The sequence below is a fragment of the Scardinius erythrophthalmus genome (assembly GCF_964197995.2).
Source record: "Scardinius erythrophthalmus genome assembly, chromosome: 2".
In the NCBI taxonomy this organism is placed as follows: domain Eukaryota; kingdom Metazoa; phylum Chordata; class Actinopteri; order Cypriniformes; family Leuciscidae; genus Scardinius; species Scardinius erythrophthalmus.
Genome location: NC_138222.1, coordinates 13,363,620 through 13,373,463, shown reverse-complemented (window position 1 = coordinate 13,373,463; position 9,844 = coordinate 13,363,620).

The following is a 9,844-nucleotide window of genomic DNA, read 5'->3' as shown; positions in this document are numbered from 1 at the left end:
CGACAACGATGCAGAGTGCAAGACCACCTTTCTGTGCAAAAGCGAGGGGTGTAAGGACACTCAAGGCCTGGGTCATCATTATTACCTCTGTCCCAAGGGTGGAAGCAGGGGAGATGGGCTGAGGAGATTGAAGCCCAACCCAGCAAGAGGCGAATTAAAAAAGTACACAGAGACCCAGGAGGAGTTCCTGACAAGCCTGGCCCCCGACTTGGCTCAGCGGTGTCGGAATGTGTTCTGTAACTCTGTCTCAAAAACGTTCAGTTCAGCCATGGCGGAGAACGGACTTGAGGAGTTCCCAGTCATAATGATGATCCTCGAAGTCACTGCAAATGCTGGGCAGAAGATTGGGACCTTGATAGACTTGGCATCCGACACCAATTACATCACTCATGAGGCTGCATGTGAGCTGAATTTGAGGAGTGAGGATGTCACGCTCATAGTCCATGGAGTTGGCGGGATGCAAGTAACGGTTGAGACCAAGCGATATCTACTGAAGATCCGGGTCAGAACTTCAAAGGGAACCCTAAGATCCCACCAGCTTGTGTGTTAGGGGTTGGATAGCATCGCAGAAGTCAATCGGCACGTGCCACCCAAGAGACTGCAAAAAATATTTCCCGACGTTCCCCTTCACGAACTGGTCCGTCCCACTAAGATCAAGCTCCTCATCAGTCATAAAGAAGGCCGGCTCGTCCCTCAGAAGGTGCATTCCGTCGGTGACCTTGTCTTGTGGGATTGTCCCCTTGGGAAAACGGTGGGTGGCTCTCATCCAGATCTCTTGGAAGATGTTACAATCACGGCCCATGGCTCCAGAACGCATTTTGCACGCTCCATGCGGACAGCAGCTGCGGAGTACAAGGAAATCATCTGTAATAGCTCAGTTCAACCGTCTCCACTCTCCCAAGCCACTATGTGTGCTGTCAGCCGAGATTTCATGGATTGGTGGAGATGGGACAGTATTGGGGCTGCCTGTGAACCCAGGTGTGGCGGCTGTAGATGTGGAAATTGTCAACCTGGGGGGAAGGAGATGACTATTTCTGAGGAGCGGGAGCTGGAGCAAATAAAGAGTGGATTGACATATGTAACCAGAGATCGTCACAGTGAGAAGCCACATTGGCATGCAAAGTACCCCTGGATGGAGGATCCGGTAACATTGAGGCCAGTAGCCTATAAAGAGGATTGCGATCGATTGCTCCTGTCTGATCGATTGCTCCTGTCTGCCTCGCTGCCTGCTGTGAGTGTGTTTGTTTGATTCGGTGCGATAAGCTCCGTCTTAGCCATATATTTCTTTGTTTTGAACCATCATTTTACTACCATTTCTAGTTGTTTATACTACTACATTTTACCCAACATCTCAGATTAACCTGACATCGCTAGCTTTTGTTATTAGTACTACTAGCACAAAACGCTAGTAATTCGCTAGCCTGTTAACGCGCCACCCGTGCGCTCAGCTATTTTATTTATTTATTTTTCTCTCGCGCGTCCGCGCCTTTGAGTTCATAAAAAGCTCAGGTGAGTAAGAATCACTCAACAAACACGGTGAGTAATGTCTTGTCCTGTTATTGTCACTTGCACTTCATGTCACATGTTTAGTATAGGCTTCTCTGTCGACAATATAGGATTTATATGTGATAAATGTAAGGAGACAGTTAGGTTGACAGAGAAGATTTCAGAATTAGAAACACGCATCCAAACTTTAATTGAGGATAGTAAGAGTGCTAGTGCTTTAGATGTTTTGGATGCGCATAGAATAGTGCACACTTTACATGAGTCGGTTCTGGCTGAAGTAGAGCCTGTGCAGCCGGGCAAATGGGTGACAGTGAGGGATCGCTCTAGTCGCGGATCTAAAAACCACTCTTCCGTTCCGATTACCATAACAAATCGATTTGCCCCGCTCAGTGAAACACCCACTGAGAATGATTGTGCCCTAGTTATTGGCGATTCTATTACACGGAACGTGAAAATAGAGACACCAACCACCATAGTCACATGTTTGCCGGGAGCCAGAGCGCCTGACATCAAAGCAAATTTAAAAGTGCTGGCTAATGCTAATCGTAAATTCTCTAAGATCATTATTCATGTCGGCACTAATGATGTTCGACTCCGCCAGTCGGAGATCACCAAAATTAATATTAAAGAGGTGTGTGAACTTGCAAGTACGATGTCAAGGACTGTAATTTGCTCTGGCCCCCTTCCTGTTCGCAGGAGTGATGAGATAGTTAGTAGATTGTGTTCGCTTAACGGTTGGCTGTCTAAGTGGTGTCCGCTTAATAATATAGAATTCATAGACAATTGGAAAAGTTTTTGGGGCAAACCTGACCTGTTGAAAAGAGATGGTATTCATCCCTCCTGGGATGGTGCTGCTCTTCTCTCTAGTAATATGGCTCATAGTCTTAGAGCTCAAACATGACAATCTGGGGCTCAGGTCAGGAAGCAGACAGACTGGCTAAACCGACTGTCTGCTAGCGGCCTCTCGTCACCAAGGTCAGATAAATCCCATCACATAGAGCCTCTTTCACCTAGCTATCATCATATAGAGACTGTGTCTGTTCCCCGAATTTGGAAATCCAAAAAACGTTTAAACCCAACTAAGGTTAAAAATTTAATTGATGTTCAACAAATAAAAAACAGCTATAATACAGATGAGCAAATGCTAAAGCTTGGGTTGCTGAATATTCGATCGCTTACTTCAAAAGCACTCATTGTTAATGATATGATTTCAGATAATAACCTAGATGTGCTGTGTTTGACAGAAACCTGGCTAAAACCAAACGATTACATTACTTTAAATGAATCAACCCCGCAAGATTACTGTTATAAACATGAGCCTCGTCTGAAACGCAAAGGGGGTGGTGTTGCTGTAATCTATAGTAATAGTTTCAAAACCACTAAGAAATCAAGTTTTAAATATAATTCTTTTGAAGCATTGGTGCTTAATGTAAAAATATATAGTGTAAACGATAAATCACGTTTGAGATTTGTGCTGGCTACTGTATACAGGCCACCAGGGCACCATACAGACTTTATCAAAGAATTTGCGGACTTTCTATCAGAATTAATATTGACTGCAGATAAAGTACTAATTGTTGGTGATTTTAATATACACATCGATAATGAAAAAGATGCATTGGGATTGGCATTTAAAGACATTGTAAATTCAATTGGAGTTAGACAACACGTGTCAGGACCTACTCATCATCGTAATCATACTCTAGATCTAATATTATCACGCGGAATAGATGTGGATGCCGTTGAAATTCTGCAGCAGAGCGATGACATCTCAGATCATTATCTAGTCTCGTGTAATTTGCATTTAGCCAAGGCTGCAAAGCCGACTCCGTGTTTCAAATATGTGAGACCTATCACTTCTGCTACTAAAGATTGCTTTATTAATAATCTTCCTAATCAGTTTCATCATCTCAGCATCTCAGATAGCTTAGAAGAACTAGATATTACAACAGAAACGTTTAACTCTCTCTTTTCCAGCACTTTAGACACAGTTGCTCCGTTGCGCTTAAAGAAGATTAAAGAAAATAGTCCAACGCCGTGGTACAACGAGCACACTCGGGCCCTTAAGAGAGCAGCCAGAAAAATGGAGCGCAACTGGAAGAAAACAAAACTAGAGGTATTTCGCATTTCATGGAAAGAGAGCTCAATTACTTACAGAGAGGCTTTAAAAGCTGCTAGATCTGCTTATTTTTCAACCCTATTAGAAGAAAATAAACATAATCCTAGGTATTTATTTGAAACGGTGGCTAAACTAACGAAAAATAAAGCTTCAAGCACCGAAGTTTCCAAGCAACACAGCAGTAATGACTTTATGAACTTCTTCACTTATAAGATTGATAATATCAGGGACAAAATTATAACTAAGCAACCGTCTACTACAGTATCGCATCAGGCAGTGCATTGTAGTCTCCCTGAGGAAAAATTTGATTCATTCGTTGCTATAGGAGAGGAAGAATTTACTAAACTCATTAAATCATCTAAATCTACAACATGTATGTTAGACCCTATACCGACTAAGCTACTGAAAGAAATACTTCCAGAGGTCATAGATCCTCTTCTTAATATCATTAATTCGTCTTTGTCTCTAGGATACGTACCAAAAAACTTTAAGCTGGCTTTGATTAAACCGCTTGTTAAAAAAACGCAACTTGATCCTTCAGAATTAGTCAATTACAGGCCGATCTCGAATCTACCTTTTCTGTCAAAGATATTAGAAAAGGCAGTATCCTCACAACTGTGTTCCTTTCTTGAAAGAAATGATATCTGCGAGGATTTCCAGTCCGGATTTAGACCGTACCATAGTACCGAAACAGCTCTCGTTAGAGTCACAAATGATTTGCTCTTATCATCCGATCGTGGTTGTATCTCTCTATTAGTGTTACTCGATCTTAGCGCTGCATTTGACACCATCGACCACAACGTTCTTTTAAATAGATTAGAACATTATGTTGGCATTACAGGAAATGCACTAGCATGGTTTAAATCATACTTATCTGACCGTTATCAGTTTGTAGCAGTAAATGATGAGATGTCTCATCGATCACAGGTTAAGTATGGCGTACCACAAGGCTCAGTATTAGGACCGCTGCTGTTCACTCTGTACATGCTACCATTAGGAGATATCATTAGGAAACATGGAATTAGCTTTCACTGTTATGCTGACGATACTCAGCTCTATATTTCTTCAAAACCTAACGAAACTTATCAATTCACAAAATTAACGGAATGCATAGCGGATATAAAAAATTGGATGACTTGTAATTTCCTACTTCTAAATTCTGAAAAAACAGAGTTTCTAATTATTGGACAAAAAACTTCCTCACGTAATAATCTAGAATACTGTCTAACACTTGATGGCTGCTCTGTTAAGTCTTCGTCGTTGGTTAGGAACCTGGGTGTGCTCTTTGATACCAATCTTTCATTTGAAAGTCACGTGTCTAGTATCTGTAAAACTGCATTTTTCCATCTTAAAAATATATCTAAATTACGTCATATGCTCTCATTGACAAATGCGGAACAATTAGTTCATGCGTTCATGACCTCAAGGCTAGATTATTGTAATGCTCTACTGGGTGGTTGCCCTGCACGCTTAATAAACAAACTACAGCTGGTCCAAAACGCAGCAGCTCGAGTTCTTACCAGAACCAGGAAGTATGACCATATTAGCCCAGTTCTGTCAAAACTGCACTGGCTCCCTATTAAACATCGCATAAATTTTAAAATATTGCTGATTACTTACAAAGCACTGAATGGTTTAGCTCCGCAGTACTTGAGCGAGCTCTTAACGCATTATAGTCCGTCACGTCTATTACGATCTCAAAATTCCGGCCAGTTGATTATACCTAGAATATCAAAATCAACTGCTGGCGGTAGATCCTTTTCCTATTTAGCACCAAAACTCTGGAACAGTCTTCCTACCATTGTCCGGGAAGCAGACACACTCTGTCAGTTCAAAGCCAGATTAAAGACACATCTCTTTGACCTAGCTTTCACATAATACATTATAGACTTCTATAATTTAATGTTATGCTGCATAGATTAGGTCAGCCGGAACCGGGAACACTTCCCAAAAATCCTGATGTACTCGTTACATCATGAGAAGAATGGCATCTACGCTAATTTTAGTGTCTGTGTTTATCCCAAGGTTTTTCCTGCAGCCTGCCGGATCCAGGCCGTATACAGATCTGACGAAGGACCTTCACCTGGACCGATGACAACGCAGTGCTGAAGTGCCAACTAGTCTCTCCCTATGGAGGATCCCACTACCACTCTACAGATAAGGCGTTGTCGGGAAAATTCGTCTTGCGGTCCTACCCCAAAGCAACAAATAAAATAAAATTCCTTATCAAAATTTATAAGGAAAGACAAGTATTTTGTTTAGGCTTGGCTTGTAGGGAATTCCAAACCTGCGTATATTCTAACGCACATAACTATAGAACCCATTCTAAATGCGCATGTGACCGCCATCAGCGTTTCTCACAGGTTCGCGTTTAAAGTCTGTGTAGAGAGAATGGTGTCGTCTTAGCGGCCCCTAATTTAATAACAAATGATCATTGCGACGGAACCAAATCAATTAAAACTAACTTTAGATGGAAATAACTTAACTCTGCTGTAAAGCCGAAACAATCTCTGTTACCTTAAATTATACGCTTATCTCTGTAAAGCTGCTTTGAGACAATCTACATTGTTAAAAGCGCTATATAAATGAAGATGACTTGACTTGACTTGACATTGCCCAACAATAGGAGGGCTGTTGAAGGAACATTCCTGAGGACTGAAAAACAGTTGGCAAGAGAGCTGGAATGGAAGGTAGCCTATAAAGCACAAGTCCATGACATGGTTGAGCGGAACGCTGCTCTCAAGCTGTCAAAAGAAGAGCTGGTGAGCTGGACTGGACCTGTGTGGTACATTAGTCACCTAATTGCACCAAACCCCCACTCTGTTACCACACCGGTTCGCCTTGTGTGGAATAGTAGTCAGAAATTCAGGGGCCAGAGCCTGAATGACCTACTCATTAAGGGTCCAGATGTCCTCAATGAGATACGTGCTGTCCTCATACGGTTCCGGCAAGGTGTTTTCGCTGCACTTGGGGACATCAAAAAAATGTATAATTCCGTATGGCTTGAGGACCAGGAGGTACATCTTCATCGGTTCTTGTGGAGAGACTCTGAAGAGGTGGACGTTCAGGAATATGCAATTACGAGGGTTAATATCGGAGACAAACCAGCAGGGGGCATCGCACAAGTTGCCATGCGTGAGACAGCGAATCTGCCAATGTTCAACCACCTCACAGAAGAGCGCCGTGTACTAGAACAAGATGCATATGTAGATGATATCCTGACCTCGCACAATGACCTGCGCAAGCTCAAGAAAATAACAGCCAATGTTGAGCAAATCCTGGAAGCTGGCGGATTTGATATGAAGCCGTGGGTCTACTCAGGCCAAATTGGGAGGCCAGGACCCAGAGACCTGGAGAGGAAAGAACCCTCGGTGATGGTCCTTCCAAACCAACTCTCCGAAGAGAACAACAAAGCTCTGGGTCTTGGTTATGATCCAGAGAGTGACAAACTTCGCTTGATGGTAGCTGTGAACTTCTCCAAAAAGAAAAAGAAAATGAGATTGGGAGAAAACCTGTTGAAAGATGAAGTAAGGGCGCAGGTGCCAAATCCACTTACCCGTAGAGAGCTCCTAAGTCAGGTCTCTGGGCTGTACGATCCCCTCGGTCTTGTGACACCTGTCAAGCAGAAGGGAGCCATCTTGGTGAGGAGAGCTTTTCAAGAAGCGAAGGTCACATATAGTCCATCAGAAAATACATGGGACGTACCTTTGTCCGAGGGCCTCCGGGAAGACGCCGTTTGCCTCCTTGAAGATTATGCTGAGCTCGGCCAGTTGAGATTCATCAGAGCCTTAACACCTCCTGACCCCTCCGCCGAGCCCTGCGGTATCACATTCTCTGATGGTAGTGAACGCTCATACGGCGCTGTATTTTATCTACGGTGGAAATTGCTAAAAGACGTGATCATACGGCTAGTCGAATCCAAGGCCAGACTGACACCTTTAGACCATAAGGGGGACGCTGTCAAGGCTGAAGTTTGTGGAGCTGTCTATGCTGCCCGTCTGAAGAAGCATTTCCAGAAGCACTGCAGAATTCGTGTGGAGAGGTGGTACCACCTGGTTGACAGCCAGACAGTCCTGGGAGCTGCCCAACGTGAAAGCTACGGCTACCAGACATTCTTTGCTAATAGAATTGGGGAAATTCAAGGCAGCACAAACGTCCAAGACTGGTGGTGGGTTCCTGGGCCACTCAATATAGCGGATATTATTTCCAGAGGGGCAAGCCCCAAGGAGTTGGATGAAGGCACAGAGTGGCAGCTTGGCCCTAAGTTCTTAAGGCTCCCGCAGAGTGAGTGGCCAGTGAAGTCGGCCAAGGATGTTGCTGTCGAAGCAAGAGAGAACCTTACACGCATCCAGAAGAAGGCTTTTGTTGCTGCTCTTACCCGGGCTGGAGCAAAGAAAGAGCCCTCTATGGATCTGCATAGGCTACCTGCTGGGGTTGCAGCTACAAGCCTGCTGGATATCAAGCGGTTCAGTAGCCTAGCACAACTGATTAAGTCACTAGCGCTGGTCTGGAGAGCGGCGAAGAAGTTTCTTCATGGCAGAGCCAGGGGAAGATTAAAGTGGGAGGCAGTCCCGTTGGTTTGCATTGTCACTGTGGCCGAGAGGGAGGACGCCTTCCGAGATCTGTGTCTAGCAGCACAAGATGGAGTTACTTTCCCCAGCACCACAACAGACCGGCTGGTTGTGTACAAGGATGAAGCTAGTGGGCTGTTACTGTGCGGAGGCCGGATACAGTATTTCAAAGAAGACTTCCGGGCTGTTCCACTAATTCCCTTTGACACCTGGCTGGGGACTCTACTGGCACGCCAAAGTCATCAGAAAGGGCATGAGGGGGTTGCTGGGACTCTGTTAAGGATGCGGCAGGAGGCTTGGGTCATACAAGGTAGAAGGCTGGCCCAGAAAGTTGTGAACCAGTGCATCCACTGCCGGAAGGCTAGAGCTCAAGTATGCCAACAAGTGATGGGTGATCTACCAGTAGAAAGGTCAAGACCCGCTGCGCCGTTCCAGTTTACTTCTGTTGACTTATTTGGATCATACCTGGTGAGAGATGACATCAAAAAAAGAGTGTCCATGAAGGTCTGGGGGGTCATCTTCTGCTGCATGGCGAGCCGGGCTCTATACATAGATCTTGCCAGTAGTATGTCCACAGAGAGCTTCCTAATGGCCTACCAAAGATTCGCTGCCATCAGGGGCCACCCCCTTAAGGTTTGGTCAGACCCTGGGACCAATTTTATTGGTGCAAGATCTTTTATGGAGGACTTGTATACCTTTCTGCGAAGCCAAGATACAGCAAGCTTGGAGGAGTATGCTGTAAAGAATGGGACAAGCTGGACGTGGAAAGTACTCCCTGCCGATTCGCCACATCGAAATGGAGCTGCTGAAGCTGCCGTTAGGGTTGCTAAGAGAGCTCTTCAAAGTTTGAGCAAATCGGCAAACCTTACTTTCAGTGAGTTTCTGACTGCCCTCCATTTGGCAGCTAACCTGGCTAATGAGCGGCCAATTGATGCAAGAATCCAGAGTCGAGAGGACGGCATTGAGTATGTAACACCGAACTCGCTTCTCTTAGGGTGAGCATTTCCCAGTGGTGACTCCAAGTCTTTCAACTTTAACAACTACCCCTACAAGCGCCTTCGTGAAGTTCAAACCCAGGTTAACGAGTTTTGGAAAGCGTGGTCCCAGCTTGCTGGCCCAAGTCTCTTCATCAGAACCAAATGGCACACCACAGAAAGAAATGTTGCTGTTGGGGATGTCGTTTGGCTTTGTGACCAAAATGCTCTGCGGGGTCAGTTTAGGCTTGGCAGAGTCGTCACTGTAGCTCCAGACTCAAAGGGCATTGTGAGAGATGTTGAGATTCTTGTCACACCAGGCAACTGTGCCTCAGTCCAGCTTCAAGAGCCAGCAACCCAGTCCTCAGTTTCTAGTGACCAGACAAAGAGGTCTGATGGAGTGATATTGTGCAGAGATGTCAGACGACTTGTGGTCCTTTTGCCTGTAGAGGAGCAATCTCCGTAGTGTTTAAGTTCGCTTTAAAGTTCTGCAACCTTTTCCGTCCAAGAACAAAAAGCTTGACTGGGAGGTGTTGCGGCGAACGCCCCTTCTCGTTAGCGATCAGGCGGAACGAATTATCAGTCACCTGTGTGCACTCGAGCAGAAAAAGACGCACGCATTTCCTTATCAAGGTGTCAGCTAGAACCGGCAACAATGCCAGTACAGCGCGAGA